The following is an 11080-nucleotide window of genomic DNA, read 5'->3' on the forward strand; positions in this document are numbered from 1 at the left end:
CCTGCAAGACACCTTGCATTGAGTGGGAGATTTTAATAGGACAAGAGAATTGGTGACGCACACTTGTCGAGGACAAGTGGGAGATTGTTGGGAAATGTGTCCTCAACAATAGTGCGATCATATGATTTAAATATCATAATTAAATCTCAAATTAAGAATACGTGAGGGATGATTCTTTATACAGTCGACTGACCGTCATTAATCGGTAATGATTGGCTAACTAGAGTTTGACATTACTGTCGTGTGACGGTGGTGGTCAGTTGATCCCTTTAGGTCACACCTATAGGATGAGGCCCAAATAGATATTTAATTAATTGTATGCGATACGAATTAATTAATTCCTTAATTATGGGAGTGCAATTTTGCGTCTTATTTTAATGTGATTAAATAAAGATTAAATTTAGTAATTAAGCGTTAATTTACTAAATTAGTTGAGGTATTATATAAGTTTTGAGGTAGAGATAATTAGTTATTTAAAGTTACAAGAAGTTGTAATTTTAACTAACTAGTAATTATGGGACCCATTATATGATGATATAATGGTAGTATACTACTCAAAAAGTGGAGTGTATATTATATTATTAATTGGAATATTTAAGTGTTAAATGATTACATTAATAATTAAAAATGTAAGATAGTTGAACATATGACTTATAAGCATTTGTGGGACAAATAACAAAAGGCAAAAATGGACTATAAAGGGTCCATTATTTCGGCCAAATGAGAGCAAAAGATGCTCTTGTTTTGTCTTGTTCATTTTGTTATAACAATGTGTGATAGTGACTTATCCATGACATATCTTACAAAGCTTAAATCCTACACTCTACCTACACAAACTATAGACTAAAAACAAAAGGCAAAAGATTCCTCCTTTGCCTTATGCCAACCGGTTTTGGCATTACAAAAGGAGGAATTTTGGTTGCTCATTTTTGTTACTTCTTGTCTTGCTAGTGAATGCTTATATCTCTCTAGCTTTCTCACATGCAAAATTCATACAAGCTCTCAACAATACTAATACTTATCATCCTATTACTTAAGATAGTAATACAAGATCATTAGTATTATTAAGGTAATATTTCTACTACATATCTAGTTAATATTAGTAGGAATTTTTGGGATTAATCTTGGGTGCAATTTATTGGAGTGGCTTATATACTTGGAGTCTTAGGAGGATCATCCATCATAATAAGCTCAAGAACAAGTGAAGGAAGGTGACCTTACTTGTGCCCATAATTTCGAACCAACCAACAATGTAAGGAACATTGTTTTTCTTATAAATCTTTCATTTTGTTATGCATGCACTAGATCTAAAGAACAAATAATAAACAAGTTAATTTGTTCACTATTAGAGGAGTCTAATAATAGGTATATGAACCTAACACTATAATCTAGCATGCGAGAATGATTTAAACTAAGGTGATGGCTTAAAGACCGTGACATCTGCATGTCCATGAAAACTAACATACAACCTATATGAGTCAATTTTCATGCATTTTAGTAGTAGGTGGTTTGGTTTTAGGCGGAATATGATGCAATTACTAGCATGTGAATGAAAAGCAATAAAATGAAAAACGTAAAAAAAAACAGTAAAAGTCCTAGTGTGGCCTATCCTATCAAAATGAACAATAAATACAAGTTTGGAATCCATCCTTGGACCCGAGAAGCTTGTCTTGATGTTCCATCTTGATCCATGTAGCGGGAGTGAGCTTGAATCTTCATCTTTAGTCTTATTTGAAATTACAATAATTAAAATTACATAATTGACCTATTAATTACATTCTAATTTCAAAACCCAAAACTAAAATAAAGGAGATTCGAGATCTCATAATTACATAAAAATTATGTTTCCTTCATTACAAAAACATAATTGACTAAGGCCACACTAAGTATTACAAATTACAACCGATTGCAAAATTAAATACGTAAATAAAATTCATTCATTCGATCCATTCAACATAATTAAAAGCATCAACTAAAAATAAATTAAACATACATAATACAATAAATTAATTATGTTGATTAATTTATCCAAACCACCTATTAAAATTAAATTAAGTGACAATTCCGCAATTTAATCACATTAATTTCATACTTAATCCATATTATACTTGTAATATGAATTCTATCCGTCAAAAATTTTAAACTGCTTTAAAATAACTCGGTATCATTAAATTATGAACCGATTCACAATAACTAATTGGCCAAAATAAAGAAAAATAAAATCCAATTCTCTAAATATGACCCGGCCAAAAAAAACCGAAAAGGTTTTTCTTTTTTTTTTTTATTTGTCACAGCTGAAAAAAACAAAAAAAAAACAACTCTTTTCCTATTCAAATTCGGTAAATAGGAAAAACAAGGGAAAAAAAAACTTTCCAGATTTTTTTTTCTTTTTCAAGGTTTACCAAAAATAAAATTAACATAATTTTTTTTTTTTTTTTGGTAAACCCTAAAAAAAAACAGCCTCCTTTTTTTTTTTTTTTCTTTTTGCGGCAATTATGCCCTAAAACAAGATTTGATGATCAATTGTTTACCTTTGCTATTAGAACATGATTAGCATATGAAATAATAAACATGATTAATTTATATGCCAAAAACTATATAGCAAAAACAATCTTTTAATCATAAACATGACGATTCCATTTGATTTTAACTTAATCTGCATTAAATCAAAAACTACCAATTCTTCATATGATAACTTTAACTGATTATAAACTATAATATGAAAAATAGAATGGAAAAACTATCATCAAACAGAAAAAAAAAAAAAAACGGCATAAAAATTTCGATCCTAAAAAATCGAACCCCTAATTTTTTCTTCTCGAAAATCTGATCGTTTACATACAAATTTTATGAAAATCATCAAAATTAAAATCGTAGCCTAGTGCTCTGATACCACTAGTGGGAAATCATCTGTATACTTTCCTTTAACATGAAGGATTATAACGATATAATAAAGATGATCTATGGTCATAAAATAAAATACATAAGCATAAGTAAAAAGATTTAGAATTAACCTCGGGTCCTTGCAAAATTGGCCTAAGAACAATATCAAAATTGATATTCGCCTATTAGTTGCACCCAAGACGATCTAAGATATACCCTTTGATTATGCTAGAAATCAATCTAAAATTTTCTGTAAAATTTTATTGTCTTTGTGTTTTGTGATGAGAAAGAGGAGGCTCGGTCAGAAAAAGAATTAGGTCAGAAATAATTCTCTACCTTTCTTTTTATATAGACCAAAATCCGAAATCAATTAGGAAAGAAATATCTCTCCTAATTTTCGGCCAACATTGACCGAAATAAGGAATAGAATAAGTGTGTTAAATTGTCATCTAGTGAGGATCGAACCCATGACTTCTTGGCTTGTGTACCCTCACTATTACCACTATGACACATTCAACTTGTTGATATTAAATACAACTGATTATATTTAACTACAAATTAACAGATTAATTCTTTCAAACTAACTAACTATATATTTAATTAAATATAACTTATTATATTTAATTTACGAATTGACAGTTAATTCGTCTCAACTTAATATTATTTAATTTTCATTAAATAATTATCTCATCAACACATTGACTAACTTTTTAGTCATTTTGGGCATCAATGTAATTATATCTCTATAACCACATTTCTCAAATACGTCCTATAGGTGTGACCTTTAGGGACCAGTTAATCACCGCCATCTGTATGATAATAACGTCAAACTTTCTAGCAAGCCAACTGTTATTAGGTAAACGTTAATCAACTGATTAAATATACGAAGTATACCCTTGTGAACCTGTAAGAGATTTACAAATGTTATCACACTAATTTGTGGAGGACACCAGCTACAACATAAACGACACCTTATCATATTCCTTTTCTTTCCACGTACGTTTAATGAATCCTTCTAACACATTTCATGACGGATTAGCTGTAACACCCCCTTCTTACCCGACCAAGGTAATCGGGAGGTGTCACCATCTCGGTTTCCCGAGGCAGTGAATCGGAACTACAATTAAGAACACTTTATATAAACATGTTTAGTGAATTACAAAATCAATAAATGAATAATAATACAAGTGATTTCTATACGTGGCCACTACTACATCTACACCAATTACAACACGACTACGCGACTCGACTCCAACTCCGTGTCTCGGCCCGTAATCCCGCGCGCTACCAAATGCAAACCTGTACTGAAACTGCTCCCCATATGATCAAAAATATCATATGGATCAACACATGCCACCACGGAAATTGGTGACAACTTACACACAACCAACACACGTTAGTTTCAATAATTAAAATGCTTAAGACAAGATACGGGTACGTAAATATGCAACATGTCAACGGAATGGACAAGACACAACTCTACAACCACCACAACACTGCAACCACCATATCGGTACCACGGACACACCCACGGTACCAACAACCCGGTGATGGCACCGCAGCACTCCCCACCAAACAGGTGGACCGCAGTCCGTAAATCAGGTACTCGGCACACACCCGTGGTACCGAGTCCGGGCGCTAACCGAACTCCTACCAGGCATCATGACACCACACGAGCCCCTCCATAACTCAAGCCATTAATGTGCACATACCTCTTAGAGTGGAAAGCTCCAAGAGGCGACCCAAGCGTAAGACGGTCTCCCAACCGTCTTACGTCTCCTTAACAATAATGTATCACCACCACAACTCCCCTAAGATCATCCACAATCACCAATAACACAATATGCCAACATATATTTTCACATGTGCAATAATTATCAAACATGCTTCTTTCTCATATGAAAGAGATACTTCAAGTCATACTCCATAATTAACATGTTATAATGCAATCCCCTTCATTATCGCCATCTACTAAGACACAATCACCCAATTACATGTTATAATGCAAATCCAATGCTATCATGAAACCAACATTAACCACCTATTATCATGCCACCATGAAATCTTAACACTAATATGTGGCTAACAATAATTGCCCACAACAATCATGTTTATTGCAATAATAACACAAAAATGACACATGCAGCCATTCATACTTATTGAAACCGAGTAGGAAAATCCTACCTTTTAGCATACTTCGTAAGCTACTCGAAACCACCAAGATTTCGTCTCATAAAACCGTCTCATCCTACACAAATTACATAAATACTATCACAACATATCCTATATACTTTCATAATACAAACCCTTATTATAACCCTTTAGTTACCCATATTATTACTAACAATTACTAATTAGTACCACCCATGAAAACCCCCCAAATTCTAGGGTTTGGGTGAACATAAAGATGAAAAGAAAAGGATAAGCAACTACTTACAAATGTAAAGAAATGAAAAGGTTGAAGCTTGAACACCAAATCTTCAAGATAAGGTACGATTTTCAAAGGATAAGGTTGTTGGGATGTTTTAAGAGGATTTGAAAGGTAGAGAGGGAGTTTGAAGATGTTTAGGGTTGTGAAAATGAAGGGAAAATCTGAAAAAGAGCTTATATACCAAGGCTCAACAACAAGGAGCCCACACGCGAAATCAAGGTATATGGACCCCCACTCGGTCAAGTGTACCACTACTACAAATCCCTTGCATTTAAGACGCTTCACTATTGACGCTTTAATAGAGCGTCGACCACATAATCCACTTCCCACTTAGGCCCTGTTCTTTTGGACTTAAAGTCACTTAATTTCAGTTCAGTTCAGATCCTATAAGTTCAGTTCAGTTCAGTTCAGATCCTATAAGTTCAGTTCAGATCCTATAAGTTCGGTTCAGTTCAGATCTTATAAGTTCAGTTCAGTTCAGATCCAATAAGTTCAGTTCAGATCCTATAAGTTCAGTTAAGTTCAGTTCAGATCCTATAAGTTCAGTTCAGTTCAGATCCTATAAGTTTAGTTCAGATCCTATAAGTTCAGTTCAAAAAAATTCGGATCTTATAAATTTAGTTCAGAAAAGCTATATACATAGTATTATTTTTAAAGACCGATACAAAAACATTTGACATTAATTATTCGATACATACATTATTATTTAAAAAAAGTCACTCCTCTCATTAATAATTTCACCGTCACAATAGATTTGGGCATGTTTGATAAAAAGCGGAATAAGGCCATGTATTAGGTACGAAACAACATAGTAAAAAACATTTGGCGAGGCAATGGATTCGTTGTTGAGAGTGATAGTGAAGATGAAAGTGATGAGGATTATGATAATATGGAAATAAATGGTTAGAAAAAAAGATATAGTATGTGATTTATTTGTTATCGTAATGTAATCGTAGTATAATGTATGAACAAACCAATGCATATAAAGCGGAAAAATGTTACTCCCTCCTATTCCGAATAACTGTCCCATTTGGACAATGACACAAAAATTAAAGAATGAAGTTAAAATAATGAAAATATTGTATAGGGGTAAGAATATAGGTGTTAAATAATGAAAAGTATTGAATATGATGGTTTAGGAGTGGTTGGGGTGGTAAATAAAGAAAAGAGCCAAGGGTAGGAAAGTAAAAAAACATGTCCAAATATGGCAAATGGGACAGTTATGTGAATAGACGGAAATGGCAAATGTTCTCTCTTGGCAAGTAATAATAATAATAATAATAATAATAATAATAATAATAATAATAATCGTTAAGTTAAATAAAATAAAATAAAATAAAGTTAAGTTCAGCTCCTTTAAGTTTAGTTCAGTTCAAATCTTATAAGTTCAGTTCAGTTCAGATCCTATAAGTTTAGTTCAGTTCAGTTCAGATCCTATAAGTTCAGTTCAGTTCAGTTCAGATCCTATAAGTTCAGTTCAGTTCAGATCAAATTCGTTTCAGTCCAAAAGAACAGGGCCTTAATATTTATTTGAGCGCAATTCTTAAATATTGAAAATTCACGAAAATTCCACCCGCGCCTAGGATACTCCGTCTAAACCCATGCGCCATTCACCTTCTTCTCCCATTTTCAGTTGCAAAAATCTCTCAACAATATTCAAAAATCTTTCAACAAAAATCGATTACTAGCAAAAATCGATTAAAACAAAACCCTAATAATATTTGTTGCATTAATTGTTCAATTTAGATTCATTCAATAACCTAGATACAAATTAAAAGAAAGGTTTGTTTCTAATATCTGTTGCGTTTATTTTTCAATTGAGTTATTGTTGCCATAAATTCCTTTGTTTTCTAATGATAACCCTAGTTCTAGAGTTCTAGTGTTTTTGTTCATTATTCTATTCCATATCTAATAACTTGATTATAGGTGCGCCGTCAATTAGTCAGTATGGAAGAATTCTGGCACTAAATCTGGGTTTTTGAACATGTATTGATTCGGTTACATCTCTTATATTGGTACGCTGACAGTCATTCTCGATTTCTCGCCCAATGTTTTCTTTTTGTTCCCTTTCATTTAATCTATGAAACTGAGTTAACATTGTCATATACCGATAGCAAATCTGTAGTAGTAACTAAAGTACTGAACTATAATCATTGGTTAAAATTATGCGAGTTTCAGCTTACCAAGTGCTGCATATTTTTGCAAATGCAACGGATATTGGTTCAATTCCACCGACATGCACTAAATGAAATACCGACATATTTTCAATCCAATTTCTGCGTTTTCAGTCATTGTATCTTGTACTATGGGTAGGCTGGAAGGTTTAATCAATGTTCTTAATATATCCAGTTTTTGATTGATGTCAGGTCGGCTTTGATCGCCGTGCTTCTGTCCCTACATCATGTTTAGAATGGTGTGTATATTGTCTCTGGGAGGTCAAGACACATTTTAGTAGGCTTGATTGAAGGACTATTTTCAAGCATGTTTCTATCAACCATAGTGATCAAAGAGTTGGTAAGCATTTCTCTTACTTCTAACATTGGATATTTGTATGGCCTCTTAAATGTCAAACATGTTGTTAGGTCGAGCTAGCTTTGTTCGTAGTCATAATTGTGGCTTATAATTGTTATATTTTGTGACTCCAAGAACTAGCTAATGTTAAATGTTAATTGCTTTGTCATTGTATTTTGTATATTCCTTTGCATAATTGTCATCACATCATTGATTAGGGAAAATAAGTTACCTCTTACACTTTTATTACTCCCTCTGTCGAATTCTTAGCTGAATTTACTTTTAATTTGGGGCAAACATAAACAATTGATTGAAATGGAGACATGAAATATAGTAATTTCTTTGTAATAGTTTACGAGTATAAAAATTGAATTTACACCATCGTTTTGGAGTTTGCTCCAGAAATGTGCTATCCATGTACTCATATCTCATATCGCAAAAGCTGTAATGACCCCGAGTTTTGAAGATTTTGAAAAAGAAATGTTACCACCTTTCGTCATCGAATAAGTAGGGCTCAAAATAAAATACCTAAATTTGTTTATTGAAACTGCCTTTGCTTGCATTGAAAAAGATATCATCCGTCTTATTATTGTGTATATCACTTTATCAGTATATGTATCACCCTATGTTAAAGTAAAACTTCATGTATGAAGCTTTCCATGGACCTATTTTTAGTGAACCATCCTTCTATAAGAGTGGCTAGAAGTTTTTAGATATTCCACAATTATTGATTCATGTTGGTACTAAAAATGTTCTTGATGAATAAGTTGTAATGCATATCAGCCTGTCAGGTTCTCCCAGAACAAGCAACTATCTAACTCAATTCGTCATCAAGGCATTCAAATTTGTCATCTAACTCCTCTAGAGGAATACCTAGAATGCATGGCCAAGAGAGCTATCTTGAAATAATATTTTTGTTAAAATGTAAGGCTTTTAAATGTTTGATTCATTGTTATGCATGACAGCACAACATTACTGTCTCAATTTTTTCTGTCTTTTTAGAAACTGTCATCAGAGGTTGACAAAATCTTTGCTCGGTTTTAAATGATATGGAACCAATATGCGTTTTAACACATGTGTTTTTTTTAATTAAGGTGAGCATCTTGTTTCTACTTTTGTTATTGTTGTTCATGTTGGATATAATTACATCCTTTGAGACTAAGACTTTATTGCTATTGACATAAAGGCAAACAACTTAGTAATTGTTCCACAATAAGACTAGACATGAAATCATTGGTTTGGTATGAGCTTTTAAAACTCTCTTAAACTTGAGGATCCATATTTTCGGTTAAATGCCTAAGAAAATTGTGTGTTGTTATTTATGAATGTAGTGATGAAATTTACTAAGTCGGATTCTAAGTCTGAGCTGGTTGGCTGCAGTTTGTGCCGCCACTCTAACTTATTTCTATTATTGGCAGTTCTAACTGTATTTAGTAAATTGTCCTCAAATCAACTTTTTCTTGCGCTATAATTTTCCGAGATTGTGATTGTTTTTGTGATGTACTGATCTGAACCTGAATAATGTGAAGTAGTCTCATACTCTGGCTAATTTTCTCTCCTCTTACCCCTTGACGGGTAATTCCATTCAGCGCAATTTTGAAACATTTTTATGAAGTGTATATGTACTAATTAAATATATTTATATAAATTAATTTTTTTGCCCATTATAGGTTTCAGATTCATCAGATGTTGACGATGCGCCTTCATATGTTGATTGAAGATGCGCATTCATATGTTGATTGAAGTCCATTTGACATTGTGCCTACATGATTGAAGCCCCTACGACATTCAAACTACTAAGTGTCCTTGTCTAGCTAGTTGTGTAGCATTTTTTACGATTTTTTTGGACAACTTTATATTGGATTTTATTATCGTCCGGATCTCTTTTGACATTATTGATTCTGTCGTACTATAAAGTACGTACTAGTTTATATTAGTTAAATTGTCAATGCTAGTATTTGTGATGGAGACGATATATGTATCAAACGTATGCTTATTTATAAAAGTACGTGGGTACTTACTTCATTTTATATATATTGCATTATGTTTTTTCATGATTTAGTTTTTTTTTTTGGTAAAGTTTTTTCATGATTTAGTAATAGCTAGTAGTACTATACTACTACTAGCTATTAGGTCTATTTGATTATTCTCTATGATTTTTTCAGGTAATCAAAAAGCCAAAATTATACCGTGATATAAGAAGTGTCAATATATAAATAGTCGACGCCTAATTTTGTCTCATCGAGTGACACATAAAAGCATCAATAGTCGCTGAAGACGCTTAAAAGCGTTAAATTTGTCGACAAATAAAATAGTCAATAATCAATGAAGACGCTTACAAGCGTCAAAATTGTTGACAATTAAAAGCGTCAATAGTCCATGAAGATGTTTAAAAGCGTCAAATTTATTGACAAAAAAAACGTCTATAGTCACTGAAGACGCTTAAAAGCGTCAACTTTGTTGACAATTAAAAGCGTCAATAGTCCATAAAGACGGTTAAAAGGGTCATATTTGTTGACCAAAAAAACGTCAAAAAATAACGACGCCCCAAAAATTGACGCTTTTTAAAAGCGTCAATAAACAAAATATTGACGCTTTAAAGCGTCAAAAATGCTCGAAAAAGCGTCATAAATACAAGGGTTGTGTAGTAGTGTACGAAGTCACTCGGTTGAGTGCACCACCACTTGGTCGAGTGCACCGGCCACTCGACCGAATGGCACTTAAGCAGGACATGGCTTAAACCCAACAGAGACTCGGTCACTCTACTCGGTCGAGTGTAGTGCCACTCGGTCGAGTACTCTGCTGTACTCGGACGAGTGCACAACTAATAAAGTCAGAGGTATTACATTAGCTCCCACCACATATCCAAAAATAGGCGATGACCAATAGGATATCTCATCCTTGATATCCTCTACTGTAATTTTAAGTAAAGGAGAAGCAAATACCTTCTTAGGGCTTCGTCAAACCTCATTCCATTCTCCTGGCTGTGGATCCTGCGTATTCATCACTTGGAAAATAACACAACAGTAATAATAAAAACATAAACAACAATAATAATAATAAATCATGTCCTTTTACGTCATTTGGCAAATATCAGCTACCTTTTCAGATAATTTCCAACTAACTTTTCAACTCTCAATTACCTTTTCAGGTTTCGGTTACCTTTTCAGATTTGAACTATGTTTTTAGTTACTTTTACCAAATAGAGCCTTGGTTTCTTTTTTTCACTATAGTGTTTGATACCTATTGGAGATA

General features: G+C 32.9%; 1 long non-coding RNA gene across 2 annotated transcripts; it reads left to right on the forward strand.

Annotated features, from left to right (window-relative positions):
• Positions 1 to 6880: 6880 nt before the first annotated feature.
• LOC141628323 (uncharacterized) lies at positions 6881 to 9833 on the forward strand. 2 transcript variants are annotated; one of them, XR_012537119.1, is made up of 5 exons: positions 6881 to 7096; positions 7241 to 7329; positions 7681 to 7828; positions 8609 to 8749; positions 9496 to 9833. It is a non-coding gene; the product is annotated as an uncharacterized LOC141628323 (long non-coding RNA). The 2 variants fall into 2 exon arrangements; XR_012537120.1 differs by having other exon boundaries at positions 8617 to 8749.
• Positions 9834 to 11080: the final 1247 nt, after the last annotated feature.

Source organism: Silene latifolia, chromosome 2 (genome assembly GCF_048544455.1).
Source record: "Silene latifolia isolate original U9 population chromosome 2, ASM4854445v1, whole genome shotgun sequence".
Classification (NCBI taxonomy): Eukaryota; Viridiplantae; Streptophyta; class Magnoliopsida; order Caryophyllales; family Caryophyllaceae; genus Silene; species Silene latifolia.